At 38.6% G+C, this 18,807-nt stretch overlaps 1 protein-coding gene across 1 annotated transcript in view; it reads left to right on the top strand.

Annotated features, from left to right (window-relative positions):
- The first annotated feature begins 4,472 nt into the window (after window positions 1-4,472).
- The window catches only part of LOC149801041 (long-chain fatty acid transport protein 2-like), a 39,052-nt gene continuing 24,717 nt past the window's right edge, over window positions 4,473-18,807 (top strand). Inside the window, exon 1 of the mRNA XM_089955084.1 lies at window positions 4,473-4,766. The gene's annotated coding sequence lies outside the window, so the exon portion shown is untranslated. The remainder of the gene's footprint in view (window positions 4,767-18,807) is intronic.

The raw sequence follows: 18,807 nt of genomic DNA, 5'->3' as shown, positions 1-18,807 counted from the left end.
CTAGCTGATGAATAACAGTATTCAGAAAGACGATGGAAAACATCAAAAAGATAGTCAACATTAGCAGATGGTAGTTTTGTTAGCATGAAGAATTTTAATTAAAATTTAGCATCAGTGCACAAAAGAAAAACGAATTTAAAATTAAATAAAGTTCTCAAATACTATGATGTACGATTTTCATTACGATTTTATCCACAAAAAAACTGCTGAACTTCTGTTTACTGACACATATTCTTTGTGCTATATCATTGTCAGTGGTGACATTTATGTTGATTTGTTCGCTGATATAATTTTATTTCACCTATCAGATTATCCAAGATGTAATGTGTTTCAGTGTGGTGATAATATAAAGGTCACTGGAAAGTTTAAGGATGAGACAAACTTTATTCCAACAGCAGAACTTTTTTGTTTAAGAAGTAAGATGTACTGAATCAGACTATGGAGAGAACAAAGTTAAGAAACGAGTTAAAGGCATCAAGGAAAATACTGAGAACAGAGTTAGACTAATGTTTTAATTAAAACTCGGACTTTGGAATGTCGATGCTTAATATATTATTTGGATGGAGTAAATACAATGGTGCATGGTAATTCTTAAATAATTTTTGCTTAACAAATTTAATTTATAAATGATTCAAAATGTAACAACAGGAAAGTTAGATGAGGCAAATTTCACTTGCCAAATAAAAAAATAAAGAATATTTGGCTCTTTAGCCAGTGGTTAGTAGTAGGGTTAGTAGTAGTGGTTAGTAGTAGGTTTAGTAATAGTGGATATTAGTAGGGTTAGAAGTAGTGGATCCTAGTAAGGTCAGTAGTAGTGGTTAGTAGTAGGGTTAGTAGCAGTTGTTAGTAGTAGGGTTAGTAATAGTGGTTAGTAGTTGTGGTTAGTAGTAGTTAGTAGTAGTGGTTAAAAGTAGTGTTAGTAGTAGTGGTTATTAGTAGGGTTAGTAGTAGTGGTTCGTAGTAGGGTAAGTAGTAGTGGTATTAGTAGGGTTAGTAGTAGTGGTTAGTAGTAGCAGCTTATAATATCATAGTATTAGTAGTACAGTAGTAGTCGAAAATGAGAATTATCAACACAAAATTAACTATGATCGATATCACACAGTTGAGTCACAGTGAAGTGGAAGGAGGTTGGGCGGACGAGCTGAGCAGAGCGAAGCGAGTCCACGCGGTGTCTGTGAAACAGTTTGTTATCGATCATAGTTCATTTGCGCTGAAATCCTAATTTTTTTTATACTACTTGGCTATCTTTGTGAATGGATTAAATGCAGTTATTGAGCAGCAGAAGGTCAGACTTCGGGACAGGTGTGTCATCATAAATGACGCATGGAATGGAAGAGTCCTTTACAACGGTGCGTGGATTGAGAAACGACAAGTCTAATGGAATAACCAAAAAGTTTAATCTTAATATGACGCCCATATGAATCCTATATTACAATCATATGCTAACATTGTCACCTCATCAATTGATTCACCACGAATGAAAATGTACGAAAGAGCAAGACTACATATTCTCATGTGTGGCGAAGTTATTCATTACACAATTTTCCTATAGTTTCATATTTCTCTGCACAATACCAAGAATATTTCCTTGTTTATTTAAAAAGAAATAAATTCCTATTCCCTGCTACAAATGTTCACCAAATCCCACAACTGTATTTAAATCTTCAGCTTCAAAAATTTACCAGTCTCCTCCGGATTTTGTGAATGTTTATTTTTTACTTTTCTTTATTTAATGTTTATAATCCCAGTTGTAATATACGTGTTACAACTCATCAAGTGTGCCTTGGTCACTCGGCAGTGATACATAAAGTAAAGTACTTTCTTACAGTTATGACAGGGAATCATAATTATAAGGTTACGGGTTCCATTAACACCATACCATTAGCTGTGATTGGCTAGTGGTGTGTCCTTGGGCGGGCACTTTGCTACCTCATCACGCTATAACCTTCAACTTGATGATATGCCATAAAAATCCAAATAGGGACAAACATATATGATCTGTATGTGAATGCAAACAAACTGTGCTAGGTTGGCTGCACAGTTCACGGATGAGTGCACATATCATTATAATATTATAGGTTCTAGACTAAGGTAGAAAGATTGCAAAATATATTGTAATAAAATTACTCTTTACAAAAATCCTGTATAGTTCTTTGATGCATTGTCTAAAGAAAATATTGTCAATTTATGTACTTATTTCTTACAATTACTTTTCCAATTAAACAATCATAAATATTGACAGTTTGAATGTTAAGGAAAGAATGTAAACAAATAAATATTGTAAGGAATTTTGGAAAAATTCCTTGTTATTATGGTCATTATCATTACATCTTACAGAAAAAATAGTTGATTTTTGCATAATGGTACTTTCATTGTACAGTATCCCAACAGTTATATTGAAACTGGCACACAACGAAGAAATTATACAGCAAAATTTTGAATTTAGAGGTACGTGCGACATATCTAAAATCATGAATGGAATCGCTTATTATTTTACCATTTTCTTCTTGCACTGACAATCCTAAACGGAGGCATTGACACTTGCGAAAAGTAAAGAATAAAATGTGTTCTTTACTATATAGTATAATTCAGTAGTTCCCAGCCTATGGGCCGCAGAGACCCTAATCCTCTTGAGGGGGGTGGGGGGATTATTAATTATTCCTTGGGGTCCGCGAAGTCATAGCTTCGGAGGCCTTAAAGTACCAATATGAGCAGATAGATAGATAGATGTAGTGTGTACTTGTGTGTTTTGTGTTTGTGTGTGTGTGCAGATAACGCATTTGGTCGTTGATGAGGCCAAGGTCATTCTTTCATGGTTCAATCAGCCTTTCGGCCAGCTTACATGAAGTTGGGATTGCCGATGGACAGTTTATGCCGGGCAAATATTTTGTTAATAAACGTAAACACGGGGTCTGGGAATTATGCCTCTCTCGGCCGTTTGCTATATTAAACTAACTCAAAGAAAGCTCGATTTTCATATATCAATAGATGAGAAAATGGAAATATGTGATCAAGTGTGACTTACTAGGCATTGTATACCAATCATGATGAAATATTTTCCTGCGTTCTGCCTTTCGTACTGTGCTTTTTAGTGCATGTTCGCTAGGCCCAAAATAACTGTAAACCAATCTGACACAATTTTGGCAGGTAGACGCGCTTGTCTATGACCTATATAAGTGACGGGAGCTAGACTGTTGTGCTCTTCGCCCTTCTTTCGTCTGGCGCAAACGACACGTTATATTGTTAACTTCAACAATATCACTAATATGTGGGATTTCCAACAATTTCAACTGTTTGCGAACTTCGTTCCAAACTTAACCACAAAAGTAGTGCGGAATAAAGGATCTACACTTCATCGGCTAAGGGGGCAGGGTCCAGTTTTTATGTACAAATTTAATGCCGCGATCAGCGACCTAGTATAAAAAATCATAAAAAATCAAATATACAAGTGAGGTCATAAAGGTCCATATTTTTATATACCTATATTAAAACAAAGCATAATAATAGTATAATAATAGGTCGCTGATCGCGGCATTAAATTTGTACATAAAAACTGGACCCTGCCCCTAAGCAAAGCCCCACTCAGTTTATGGTAGGCCTAAATGACGTATTGTTCGGACTCTTCCAATGACAATACAGTGGGCAACACGCCTGCCTGTCGCGCGAAATAGTAGTAGTTTGAATCTAATTCTTTCCATTATATTTTTTTTATCCCAATGTGATTTCATTTCCTTGACTGAGTTCTACACTTTCTACTTTAAGTTTGGAAGTTTTTTAATAATTAATTTGTCCTTCATAAAGTACTATCTACGGGGTGGGGTGGGGTGGCTATTAAGGCTTCTTATAAATTTTGTTTATGTAAAATAAAAATAAAAAATAAAAAAATTATAATATTAATTTTAGTGTCTTTCTGTTCTGATTTTTTATTTTATAATTTTGAGATGGAAATTAATACAAAAATAGTTTTGATGTCAAAGAATCACGTAATAAAATAATATCGATATACGGACTTACAGATACAGTAAGGTATGTTTTTAGTCATTTATTGTGATTTTTCTTGACAAGACAGCCATCTTAAAAAATGAAACCGATAGCCTCGGCTGAACATTAATATCTGTGATTGTCGCACACTTTTTAAGAAAGTTAATATCTCATATCAGGGGCTCCGAGTGGCCGAGTAGTCTGAAGCGCTCACCGTTCCCGATCACTGCCATCTCACCTGTCTGCGTGGGTTCTCAGATTCGGCTAACCTGGCTACGTGAGAAAACTTGCCAGTAGCTTCTCGTGGGTCGGTGGTTCTTCCCAAGGTTTTCCCGGGTTCTCCCTCTACCATTAATAGTGGCCGTCACGTATAGCCTATCGTGTGCTGAAAAATAGCGTTAAACCCCACTACAACAACAACATCTCATATCGAGGACGCGGTTGACGGATTGGTGGCGCTCGATTTTATGTATCACTTACGTCTCACCTCTGTATGGGTTCGAGTTTCTGGCTCGACTAGAGTGGGCATTGGAGAAAGCTTGTCAGTAGCATTCCATGGGTCAGCTGTTCTTCACACGCTGCAAAGTGTCTTCCTCTGCTAGATATACTGGCCATTAAATATAGCCTATCGTGTGCTATGCATAAAACCCACAAATACAAGTATCTCATATCAACAGCGTACAAGTTGCATCGTGTGAATATTGTATATAGGTCAACCTTGTTAGTACATGCTAACTCTTTATGGCGAAGTGTGGACCACGGGGAACCTAGCTACTGGTTAACAGGTAAGTAAGATCGTGATGTTACTGAATAGTTGGAACAGGAGTTTATGTTAAGAAACAAAAGGAAAGAAAAGTAAAATACTTATTGAATGAAACAACATTCTGAATGATAATGTGCATGCCATCGCTGCTAAGAACAGATCTCAAACGTGACCGAATTCCTTTTCGACAACTGTTAGACTTATATCAAGTTTTTGCAGAGTCAAAATATGGAACGTAAATCACGGGGATGTCAGGGTCAAAGGGACCTAGTGACAGTCGGTATCTCCTGTAGGCTGAGGGAACTTTTGTTATTCCCCAATGAATTTGCTTCATAAATGGCTATTTCACCGCTTTCACCTAGTTCTGATGCATCGAGTTGCTATGTCATTTGGGACCGTTGCCGTTTTCACTTACTGTTGTTTTAAACGGGGGGGGGGGGGGATGTTGCGCTTTTCAGGTACGAAAGTACTTTATAGGTAATAGGATTCGAGATTAGGGACCTTAAACTGTCATATAAAGTAACCTGTGCGCGTGCAGTGTGTGTGTGATTCGAGCAAGCGCGCCTATATAGGTATGCATCTATGTTGTATTTTTATTTCAATATTTGCCGGTCTGTTTGTGTCTATCCTTAATTTACATAACTATTTTTAAACTAATTATCTTTGCTATTTGTGGATTTGCTTTATCTAATTATCGCACTTAATCACGCGACAGCCAACTGAATTAGATTATGGGTGTTTCGTATTTTTACGGTACATCAACACAAGTAGGTTATTTAGTTCCGAGGTAATTGCAGTAAAGTGCCTTGCCCATGGACACGTTCTGACCACTGAGTTACCGCTTTAGCTTGTTAACATGAGAAAACATGTGACCTAACTATATGTGGACTAAAAATATACGGCTTAAGCACGTTCAGTGTATTATTTTACTATGAACAGTAGTAAAATTAATTTAGTGACCGCTCCGGTGGTCTAGTGGTTAAAGCGTCCGCCTCAGATGCGGGAGGTGGTGGGTTCGATTCCCGGCCGAGTCATACCAAAGACTTATAAAAATGGTACTAACAGCTGCTTCGCTTGGCGATTGGCATTAAGAGGTGAGTGTTAGGACTGGTCGGCATGGTGTCAGGATAATGTGACTGGGTGGGACATCATGCTACATGTCTGCGGCATGATGCACCAATACTAGACATCACTATAAACTGCCACACTGCAGACATCATAGCGATATGACTGAAAAATTGTTAAAGCTACGTTACAAATCCAAATCACACACACACACACACACACAATTAATTTAGTAAATCACTAAAGTAATATGGGCAGTCAGTAGTATAGTGGGGTTGTTTAGGGACAATGAGACTTACCATTAAAAACAGGGTCCCGAGACTTTGGGGACAGTGGGAATTTAACATGGAAAATGTAGGTCCGACACTTTGGGGACAATGGGAATTTAACATTGTGGGCCTGTCTAGGGACAATGGGAATTTAACATGGGGAATATTGGGGTTTGATTACGGACAAGGAAAAGTGGGGTCTGTATAGCGTCTGACGTCACGGTATGGGAGATTGGTAACAATGTTGCAACAGTGGTAGGAACAAGCGTGCACCGGACTGACCTCAATCGGGAAAAAAGAGTGGGACAGACTTACATAGCACATTCAACATACAACAGACAAACACTTATACAACTGACTAAAAAGATTTTTAAGGCAAGAACAACTCTTTTCGAAGTATGTGAGTGGCCCTGAAGAGGGCCTTTGGGTTCTTCTGCTTCTTCTTTTCGTCAAGTAGTTTCAAAATGAACTCTTCCAAATCCATCTTACCAGGTCGCTCTTTCAAGACACGTTAGTAATCTTCGAATATTGATTGCACCTCTTACGTTCCTCTGACGTTGATGTCTAGTCAAGGACACGGTCGACGTAGGTTTCTTCCCCAGTCAAAAACAACTAGGAAGTACTTCAGCCTCTCCTCCGTTGTCGTCGGGTTCTACAGTCACAACTGTAACAATCACGAACTATGTGGGTATTTCTCTTTTGCGATAACGCTTCAGGAGGTTGTCGTGGTAGTTTCTTTCTGTTTTCTACCCTGATACGATAGTTCCGTACGACCTTTCCCATTACAAAGAACTGTCCGCCTCCAAGAAATTTGGAATTTGTTGTGCTCTAACGGTAACAACAGTAACACTTTGTCACCCACCTCGAACTGCCGTTCCTTCGTCTTTCTATTGTAATACTTGACGTCCTCGTGCGTCTCTGAGATTCTTCTGGGCCAAGTTACAGACATTCTCTAGAACGTTGCGGAGATCAACATATTGATGTGTTGTACGTAATTCCTCTGATGCCTGTTCATCCGTCCATAACTGTTTCACTACAGCCATGAGGACCCTTACTAAACTAATGCGAAAGGTGAAAATCCTAAACTAGACTGGTATTTCGCGTTACGCGAAAAGTATCCCAGGGAGGTATCTATCTTTATCCCTGGGCCGACCTTCGCAAAGCTTTTCTCAGAACTTGCTACAGGGTCCCATTAAAACGCTCCACCAGACTATTCAGCACGTCCATATACACACCTGGTCAATATAATTTCCTCACTAGGCTATCTCTTCTCTTCGCCACTCTCACGTGACTTCCAATTAAACCCATATGTACCAGGCTAAGCACTTCTGCTGGCTTAGCTTTGGGCACAATAATCTGTTTAAACGTATATGGCCCTTTCCTGGCGTACCGATACAGAACACCTCGTTTACACGCGAACTTCTCATCGCCGTCTGGCAATTTCCGTACGGGCCCGTCCGTTGCGTACCTGTTGAGAGACAAACTCCCCTTCTGAAGTTTTTCCAACTCGCCAGATTGCCTTTGGACGAAGTGGGTTTCAGCGGCTTCGACCCTGACTTTCGTTTCATAGCCCTCATCTCAACAGATTTCACGTACAAAAGTGTAGATGTCACATGGTCAGGCTGTGGCAACAAATACCTACACCCTAGGAGTACGTCGTGAGTCTACTCCGAACATCACGCTGCTTTAATTCGCCGTTGCATATATGGCAAGTGTAGCTCGATGTTCACAACCGGGAGCGAATTCTTAGTCCTTATAGCAAACCGGACTTCAACCGTCTCGTCTGTGCCATTTCCAGGCTTGAGATATTTATTATCTACCAAGGCCCGATAACTACAACCGATAATATACAATATGGTTGCCATCTCACTGTTACCCGTAGCTACCGTGGTGTTCGTCAACTCCACTGATTTCCGTTCTTAACAGTATCTTAAACTACCGTATTAACCGTTGTTGGACGATACTTTCTACAATCCTTAGCGATATTGACCTGTTTGTTGCAGCCTTAACACGTGAGATCTTTATTCTCTACCTCACCCTAATCTGTACTCCGGGCTTTCCTCATCCAACGTAAATGATCACGGCTGAAATCACCGGCCGCTGGCCTCCCACCGTTCTAACCACTGAGTCTTTGTGTGCCCCCCAGGTGATGTTCTTCTGTTTGCTGTTCTGCTGTTTGCCACCCCACGTTGTTGGACGCGAGTGCACAAATTCGTAACGCTAGGCCATTAAGTTGATAAATTCCAAGGCTGAAAACTCACGCTCTGCTAAGAACACAAATAAATCTTTCCGATACATATTTAAAACATGCACTTTCAGCATCTTTTCGCGTATAACCTCATACGTGAGCGCAGTACCCGTAATTTTTATCCACTTGTCAAAAGTATTCGTACGCGTGCATGAAATTACGCGTGCGTTGCGGTGGTTCATTTCGACGACTGTCTGAAGCGTTTTTGGAAACTTTCAACCGACAGCTCATAGTGCCGTAGTAGCGCTTTCTTCAGGGCGTCATAGTAGTTTACGTCGTTCGGTGTCTTATTATGGTAGACTTCTTTACTTATCTGATGAACCAGTGCCAGCTTTTCGAACTGTGACAAAAGTCAATGATTTCGCTCTTGTCGTTGAACATTGGCATATTGTTCTGTGTTGGTCATCTGTCTTCAGATTACTACTTGTGGTTCTTGAACGTTCTTTTGGGTCTTTACTTCTTCTGGGCTCAGCTTTGATCCTCAGCCTCTTCATTCCTAATGTGTTTTCGCGTTCCCTAGCTCTTTCCTCGCCTTGCATTCTGGCTAACTCGAGATCTTTCTCCTTTTCTCGCTCGCTGATTGTCGTTCTTTCTCTCGGTATGCTGCTTGTCTTTTTATTTCCCTTGCTTCGCCGCTTAGTTGTTCCTTGTTATCTTTAACACTTCACTCCGCAAATTCAGCTAACTGGACCCTTTCATGACCTAACTCGTCCTTATCAATCGACATAAATTCCTAGAATTAACTGCCTCTCCGTTGCCATCCTGGTCTACTTATACGGTCTCTCAAGAACCAAGTTCTGTACCCACGCTCTAGTCTCACTGTCCTACTTGAAAATAGCTTCACACGTATTTACCTACTTCGGGTATGGCCCAACCTATGGATTTACTTAAACCAGACCATCCCTTGCACAAACCATCAATAAAAGGGCAGTACTCAGCCTGATTTGTTCCCCAAATGCTTACACAACAAAAAAAAAGTAATTACTACTGCGGGTTTACACGGTTCTTCTCTCAAGAGAATACGAAGGTAAATTTCATCCTGAATTCCGCATATTCAGAATACGACCTTTCTTCCCAAACGTACTTGATAAGAGTAGGGACTCGTGCCTCAATCTCTAACAATGGAATCACCAAAACATGAAATGAAAATTACTTGCACTAAACATATAGAATGAGCAGAGAATGGTTCGATTCAGTCCAGTCGATATCTCTTAACAAGCAATACAGACTTATCAATGTTTGGATAAACGACGTCCTATTCTGTATTTACTAAGAACCTTCACTCGAATAAAATAGTCCAGTCTCCTAGATGAGCTCCCACTTGTTACGTGGTGGTTTGCGGTTATAATTATCTAGAGGTTGATCGACCCGGATTTAGTAACTAATAAAATAAAATATGAAATGAATGAATAAAAAATCAGAGACCTGAGCAGAGATAAAGAATAGAACAATACGAAGTCCCGTATGTAAAATATAGCAGCTTAATTAATTATATAAAGAAAATGAGATTGAACGTAATATTTGAATGATACACTTTCTCTTAGAAATAACATTACCAAATTTGTAAAAATGCAATTAGCCGTTCTTTGTATGCCTATCAGGTAAATGTCATAATGAAATCAAGTGAATGGTCTAACTCATATTGTCCAGCATGCCTGCATAACCTGGTTCATTGGCGGTCCTTCCAAATTCAACGTTGGTGACAAGTTAGGGTCGACATATTCCTTTCGTCTCTCTGTCTGTCTGTCTCTCTGTATCTCTCTTCTCTCTCTCTCTCTCTCTCTCTCTCTCTCTCTCTCTCTCTCTCTCTCTCTCTCTCTCCAGCCTCTTTTCAAGTCATCAACCGTAATTTTTCTCCTCTCTTAGCCTCTGCATGGGTATGTATATTGAGCTATTTCCCCATGTTAAATTAAATAATGTACATCTAAATATTTGTCAGTTTATTTCGGTCTTCTCGGGTTGAATATTAGCCCTGCGTTACGTCAGATACCGTGTTATTTTAATTTAACAGAAATCAAGGCTAATATGGGTCAGTTCGCAGACTGACAGATGATGCAGAAACCCTAGTACAAGAAGATTAACGTCTCTCAAGCGGCTTTTCAGCATTCCTAACTGAGCTACGATGTAATCTACAACTCTTAATAATTGCTACGCCCTGATGTGGACTATAAATCACAAACTTGACTAAATTTCGTCAGGCACGCATTCTCGATCAGCAGAATTCACGTCTTAATTATACAAACTGAATAAACGAATTTCACTTCGTGTCTTAACTACAATATTTACTAAAAACAATTCATTGGCATAACATTTCCAGAAATAATAATATAAATTCCTAGCATACGTGATTCATATCATTGAAGACAGATAAATTTAGACAAATCTCAGAAACTCGTATAAAAAACAATGCATGAAATTCTTAGAATTCACGAAGCATATAACATTCAAGACGAATAAAAACAAAAAGTTATTTTCTGAACTCGTCAGCGGAAAATTTTTGTATGAATTTAATACAAATAGTTTCAAAGGAATAATTGCAAAATCATGTCATTGCTTGAGATTGAAACGAACCATGTACTTTTTGAAAGTAGCAGAATCTCTCTTGCTTTAAGTTTTGTGTCCCTCAGTTTCCAAACAACCGTGCCTTGGACAGTTTTAACGAGAAAGTACTTTCTAATCTTCGAGCTAAGAGATTCTGGCCTTCCAGCAGAAACGTAGACTGACTAATTTTGCGAGGAAGAATTAAACATAGAACTTCGTCTGGGAAAAACACACACAAATACACACACCTTATCACATCTGGATTAACTTTATATAAGGACCGAAAATTAATACACGCCCATTGAGTTTTAAATAATTCTCAACATTCCGCCCTTTTTATATAAACCAATTCCTGGAAAATTTCAGATGGCACAAAATCGTCTCTCGATTGTTGCCACTTTGTCGGGGATTTTGTTGCTTTTTAAACCCGAATTCACCTTGCTTCTCCATCTCCCGAATTCACCTTGCTTCTCCATCTGTCTGACAGTTGTTTCGATTAGAAACCAATAACAGCCCAAAACAAGGATGTTAAAACCAATGCAATTTAGCGATTAAATATGGTACCTATCCCATATTTAATTTGTTTCGTGTCACACTAACCGCGGCAAGATAAACTCATTGATATGTTGCAATAACATCTTACAAAATTTCCACTGTTAGACGCTTAATATGATGATAGTGCAACCCATTCCTAGAATACACACAAGTAGACTTTTTAAACATATAGAGCAACTGTTATGTATATTTGATTTACTTTAATTGTAAGTTTTAAAATCTTTTTATTTTTCGTTTCATTACATGTCAAAGTAATGTAATTTTGTTTACTAAGAATTTGATATTTTCCAGAAATTAGTTTGACCTGACATTTTGGTCGTAAACACCGAATTTTGTATCTTTTGCTGACCTATTCCTGGCCTTGATTGAGAATCAAGTAAATAACTTCTTTAATTCATTTTGAATGTGTGAATGATAATTGTGAAATCTAGGCTGTACTGGAATATGTGACCTTAGACGTGTAGATACCTTCTAAACCATTATGGAATCTGATCACGTGACCCTCATCCGGGAATCTGTTTTGCTTCTGAAGTAACTGTATAACCTTTGTTTATAGAGAAATTAGTCAGTCGGGCTTCGAAACACTGGGACGTAAGGTGTTCGTTTTATTTGTGACCAGTTTGGAATATATTTTAATTTTTATTTAAATTATTTGGATTCTAAAAGATTAATTCTTTTTTCTGGAAATATTTTGGGTGTTAATACGGAATTCTTGGACAAAGATATTTCTTTAAATTTTATTCTGAAATTCAAACACCGGACTATTATTGTCTATGGAATAAGAAAAAGAACTATAGACACTACATCACCATACTGACTACAGTATATGTCATCGCCTTTCATTTTGGATTTTTCGTTGGAACTCAAATTTGAGTTCATCAGAATATTTCATTACTAGGATTTCTACAATTTAATTAGTGGACTTTTCTTGGATTATTTTTGGATATGATTCTTAAAACCTTAAGTTCTTATTTTTTCATTTTTACATTGTTTTTCCAGACAAATAAATTATTTGTTAAATTTTTCAAGGCTTGTTGTTTTCACTCTTTCTTTTGTTACTTTTATTAGAGCCCAAACACGTAACATAAAACAACTACTTTGCTCCAGAAGGGATTCCCAAAACTTAGTTGCATAAACAAAACCTTCGCCACGTCTATTTATTTCTTGTTTCAACAACAATGCTAAAAGGTTGCTTGCTTAAGGAGGCCGTAATCAGACGAAAGTGGACACCCCATGGATGAAGTGATTGACGATAAATCCCGTCCACCACCAGGTTTTATTTCCATTCGTGCCTGGTGAGCACTCTATTATTATAGGTTTCACAAAAACGGTTCATTTTGTTCTCTTTTATACCAGTGTGAGGGATCATTGAGATTTTGCTCACTCCATGTGTTCTCTTACTACATATCGCGATATCTTGATGGTAAAGGAGTATTTTGTCTTTCGGTTGTCTAACTTCGTCGCAGGATAAGCTAACTGGCGTCATCTTGATTTCCACGCCTAGGCATTTAGTATGCGACCTTTTTGTAGTCATATCAAATGAATGATAATTTATTCCATGTAATAATTAGAAGTTACTACATTTTTATGGGAAAATATGAACGAGATTTTATGGGCAATACTGCAAGACCTTAGGAGTACAGTATTACTCAGAAAGAAAACAACGTTCGTATTTTGCCATACAAATGTAGTAGCCTGTTCATTATATACTCTTTTGCTTCTCTATCTAAGGCTGAATAATAATTTTTTTTAAAAAAACCCACTACAATAAAAATGTAATTGTATTTATACTGGACTCCAAAGTAAATACACAACTTAGGTTCATCAAGTTGTGATGGACTGGATTTATAGCTGGGTCAGTTACGGCACATGTACATGCGACTGGAGGGACTGGGCATGATGCAGCTGCACATGTGTTTTTGTTCTACTATTGATTATTTATGAATCATAATTGGGGGGAAAATGTGAATTCGTTTTACTGAAATTCTCAGAACTACGCAGAGTTAAGTATTATTTGCTAGAGCATATCATATCCGTTTCGTTATTAAGTGCAGTAAGGAGAATGCGGTTTCTGTTGGAAATGTAGTCGAAGTTTTAGTAAATTTTCGTGATGTTGATCAATTTTTGGAACCCGTGTAATTCTGATTAGCAAACATAACTAATAAACTACAGTTTGAGAAAATTCCAGATCCAGAAAGGTAAATATATTTGTCATTGTTATTGCCAACTGAAGACGAACACTACGTAGACTCGCTTTGATCTTTTCCTTCGTCCAAGAGACAACGGGAAGTTTCGTTCGGTACTGGATATTAACTCTCTCACCCGTTTCATTCATACACCAAATTAATAATGGGAACACTAACACTGGTTCTAAACAGGGGCCCCGAGTGGTCTAAAGCGGTCTCCGTCACGGATCACTGCCATCTCACCTCTGTCTGCGTGGGTTCGAGTCTCGGGCTCGGCCAATGTGGATATGTGAGAAAGCTTGCCGGTAACTTCTCGTGGGTCGGTGGTTATTTCCTGGGTTTTCTCGGGTTCTTCCACCACCATTAATACTGGCCGCCATGTATAGCCTATTTTGTCGGACGATTTAAACGAAAAAGAGTCATTTAACGAAGGTCAACGATATCTTACTCGTTTTTCACGAATGATATGCAGCTGCTACTATATAAGAAGAATATTTAATTTCTTTTTCTGTTTGAGGAACTTGAAAGTTTATAGGAGGCAGAAGAGGCCTACGTTGATTTGCATAGGCTCATGTTAGTACACCGTCCACGTAGTAGTGGTTCTAATATTAGTACTAGGTATTCGCTGACAAAAAAAGTCTCATCTGATCCTTGGATTTCATTCATTTTGGCATGGAGTTCCGCAATCTCTTAAACCGAATATGTTGTTTTCGGTAATGTGCTTCGGAACTAGTGTGCCTACCATTAGGCTAAAGAATAAAATGTCTGCGCCCCTTGAGTCTCTCAGTATGGCAAAGTACCCCTCATTTCGAGCCACTTGTTCATTATACCCTACCCTTGCTTCATCTGTCCCAGTGATGGACGATTTTGACCTTCTAGGCAACTTTCCGGTTCATGGGAGAGACTAGCTTAGCTTCCGTTGGGTATGCCTCAAGAAGTGTAACCGCTGTAAATGAAAAACTGCTCTCACGAAAGCACGACATGCGCAACTGTCCCCTAATAAACAACCATGAAGTGAGACTTGCCGCGCTTTTACCTCAGACCTTTCGCCCCAGATTGCTCAGCGTAACCAAGGGTGGTCTATCTCAGCAGGACAACAGGCTACCTTCCACGGTCGCTCTATCTTCTTTCGATGGATTTGCGAGATGGACATTTTTTCTACACACACACACACACACACACACACACACACACACACACACACATATATATATATATATATATATATATATATATATATATATATATATATATATATATATATATATATATATATATATATATATATATGTGTGTGTGTGTGTGTGTGTGTGGTAAAACCGATAAATCACGTATACGTCCATGCAGGAGCAATCCAAGAGGAATCTTTAAAACGATAACAATGACATGCTTCTCAGCACCTTTCCAAGAAAAAATTCCTTTGTACGTGTTAATCAGCGATCTTCATTCTGATAAATATGGTATGTATTATACCACCAAACATAGACTTGTTCCGCCCTTGAACAATAATTAGTTGCTCGTGATCACACACACACACTCTAGACCGTATCTCTCTCGAGATTAGAGGCCTTTTTTGCTTATGTTTGGGTACCGGAGATTGAGCCGTCTCAGGGGTAAGGGAATGTAACTTTCTCCACCTCTTACTTATGTTGCTACTGTATCATGATGGGGAATGTAATTAAAAAAGAAACCAGTTTTTGGAGCATAATATGCTGTTTGATAATATTTACCCTATCATAATACCAGCACACCCTCCAAACATCCCTCGGCTACATTAACAACTAACAGAGTATGGACATTCGCTCCAGTAGCTACTTATGTAAAAATGCACTGACATCTTTTTACGTCTTTGTTGTTAAATTCAGGATCTGGTTTGGCTGGAATGAAGAGGGTATAATTGTCTCCTGTGGCAGATATTATAAAAAAATATGTTGTATTGCAAAAATTGGTTCAGTAGCTTGAACATAGCCAAGACCGCTTAATCAAAAACCTTACCGAAAAGCTCCTATGGGAGTCAGTCTCACGTATTGCTGTTGTGTATTCAACAGGGCACATCAGCACCTCGGTGCTTGTGTGGAGGACGGGGGAATCTCGAACACTTAACCACGTAATGGAATATACCCTGTCCCAATGATCCGTTGCTTTAAGGAGAAAACAAATCACAATATGGAAAGGGCAGTTGTGTTCCATATCCCCACCGGATCTTAACCATGAACTACCCAAAATCTAAGCTCTCTCAAGTACTTCGAGCTCCCTCTTTCAGCATGGATACCCCGAGATCTGCCATCAACGTCGTTTTGGAAGGAGATCTTACAGGACAAACGCAAAGGGTGAAATTTTCGTGCTGGACAGGAAATGCTTTGCTTCGCTCTTGTTTCATCCCGCATCCGTTGTAGAGAAGGACAAAAGCGTCCCTCCAGAATATTCATTAAATTTTATATAGGGTTCAAATCCCATTTCATTTGAATTTGTCAAGCGAAGAACATTCTTAGAAATCCCCACGATGTTGTCTACTCACCTCCTGTCCTTCTTTTAAGTGACCGGAGTTCGGTCCATTGAGAAATGCACCACGTAGATCAACCTCCTGGTGGTGATGATATATCCAATGAATTTATATTACGTCTGGAGATATTATCTGAAAGGGCTATCTCCTTCGCGACGACCCGACTGTCGTAAGTTACTTCAAGAGGCAGTGGAGAACCAAGTCAAGTTACCTATACTGCAAACTCCGGACCTCTTCCCATCAGTGCCAGCCGAGAAAGCTCTACTGTACATCCGCTGGGTATGCGGAAGCTAAGATTTGTTGGGTGGTTGTTTTTCCAGACAGTGTCCATGTTTAGAGCATGTGTTAACCCAAAACAGCATCTCACATGAGGTTCAAAGCTGGATTACGTACATTAGGAAACAGTAGCCAAGGCGAAGTTAGGGTTAAGGAGCTGTACGTCCCTTCACAAGTTACTTATTATTTTAACGTATTAAGATACATTCCTGTAAGAGTGTGCACAGCTTGCTCCAGTAATAACTGACCATTGACGGGCTTTTAGCAGCAGGCCCTCTATCCTAAGGAAACCACTCTTGCTAGACTTGTATCTGGAAAAGCAGATGATCTTTTCATACTTTTGTTGCAAAATCATAGGAGGGCTGTCTTTGAACCGTAATGGTTGTACTTCTAGCAAATTGTCGTCGGATGCTTTAGTACTGTGTTAAGTGCACTGAACTATGAAAGACGGGTACCAGGTTTGATGATCAATGGGGCCAATACTTCGTCTTCTTACCTATTTCAGCTGAATCATCTCTCTCTCTCTCTCAGTTTTACGATATGTATCATTTTTGTACCATTATTTGTCTTACAAGCACCTACAAACGTTCACCAAGAGGTATATGTCGTGCAATCTAACCAGACGCATTTTTCTTATACACTGCAGTTTTTCTCCACGCGCTTTTTTAAATGATTGTGACTTTGATATGCAAATTAGAATGTCCATGTGTGTGCCCGACAGTTTATAGTTTATAAAATGCAAAAAGCAAAATATATTTTGCATGTTGGGATTGAGTGTGTGTGCGCATAATAGTTCAATATCATTTTCTCTGCTAGTCATAGACGTGAAGAGCTTATGAGATTATTTTTCGTCCGTCTGTCCGTTAGCATAAGTTTGTTGTCGCTTCTCCTAATAAACTACTATGAGGATTGTCGTGAAATTTTACACACGCACACATCTCATAGTGTAGTTGATCCTAAATGAAAATACTCGAGCAACTATCTTGAATATTTTGCTTTATCCACACCTCTTGAAGAGGAGAAGACTTTTTATGATAATGTTGTGCTTTTCAGAGAGGTCGGTTTGAAAATCTTGTTATCACTACTTCTCTTGAATGAATCGTCATATCAGCAAGTGGTTTTCACTAAAAGACTGTTTATAACGGTTTGCTGAGCTTAAATTAATATGCTGCTGATCTGACGTCCAGTAATGACCATCTAACAATCTTGTTTTTGATATTCTTCATGAATGGAAAGTCATTTGGACTATGTGTTTTAAAATCGTTTTATTCCTACTCTCCAGAAAGGATGGTCATATAAACATTGTGTTTTCACGAAAAGACTTCGTATTGATTGTGTCCAGTTGAACCTACATTAACATGGTTCGGATCTGTTGTCTTGTATGGCTGCCACAACAGCCACCTTCAAAATCTTGTTATCGTTCTTCTTCCTGATTGGATGGTCATCAACGTTGGATTTCCACCAGAAGACTTCTCATGATATCTAGTTTGTTCTAAATGCAAATGGTGCTATTCCAATATGATTGCCACAGCAGTCAGCTTGAAACTCGTATCACTATTTCTCCAGAATTGATTCATGTCCCATGGGAATTTCACCAAAAGACTGCTTATGAAGTCTGGTTGGTGCTAAATGAAAATGGTGCCAATCGGACGTCCAATAGGGCAGCCATGGTGGCCATCTTGAAAAGTTTGTTATCGCTACTCCTTCTGAATAGTTGGTTGTATCTGCAAGGGGTTTTCACTAAAATGCTTCTTATGATGTCTATCTGGTCCTATTTGAAAACGATGCCATTCGGAAGTCATGTATGGCCTCCATGGAAGCCATCTTAGAAAGAAAAAATACTTGCTATGAAAACTCCATTTGAACAGACAGTCATAATGACGCAGGGTTTTCGCCAAAAGACTTCTTATGATGTTCCGTTTGGTTTAAATCAAAATGACACAGCACTTATGTTCAATATGGCCACCATATTAGACATTTTAAAGATCGTCTTATTGCTACTCCTGTATTAAAAGTCATACTATAAAAATATTGTTATCTCTACTTCTCTCCGGGATCGTTATTTCAACATGAGGGTTTCACCTAGTTGATCCTAATGAAAATGATGCCAGTCGTACAACAATATGGCTGCCATCAAGAATGTTTCATAAATACACCCCTGAATGCATGATCTTTATACCATCAGGTTTTGACCAAAAACGTTATAATGATTTCCGCTTTATCCTAAATGAAATTTATGCCAAGCTGACATTCAATACATGTACCACAACAGCGTTTTTGAATTTTTGTTCTAAAATGATAGCTGAGATGGTTTCTATGTTTAGTATTCAAAAGGAAGAAATGGTCTTGTCTTGAATTCCTGAAAATTCATTTTGCCCTGTATTGCATCAGTCCCTTCGAGGGACTATTGGTTTTAGCCT

The sequence above is a fragment of the Sinohyriopsis cumingii genome, chromosome 4, assembly GCF_028554795.1.
Source record: "Sinohyriopsis cumingii isolate HCF-2022 chromosome 4, ASM2855479v2, whole genome shotgun sequence".
NCBI classification, from domain to species: Eukaryota; Metazoa; Mollusca; class Bivalvia; order Unionida; family Unionidae; genus Sinohyriopsis; species Sinohyriopsis cumingii.
This window is presented reverse-complemented; position numbering and strand designations above follow the sequence as displayed.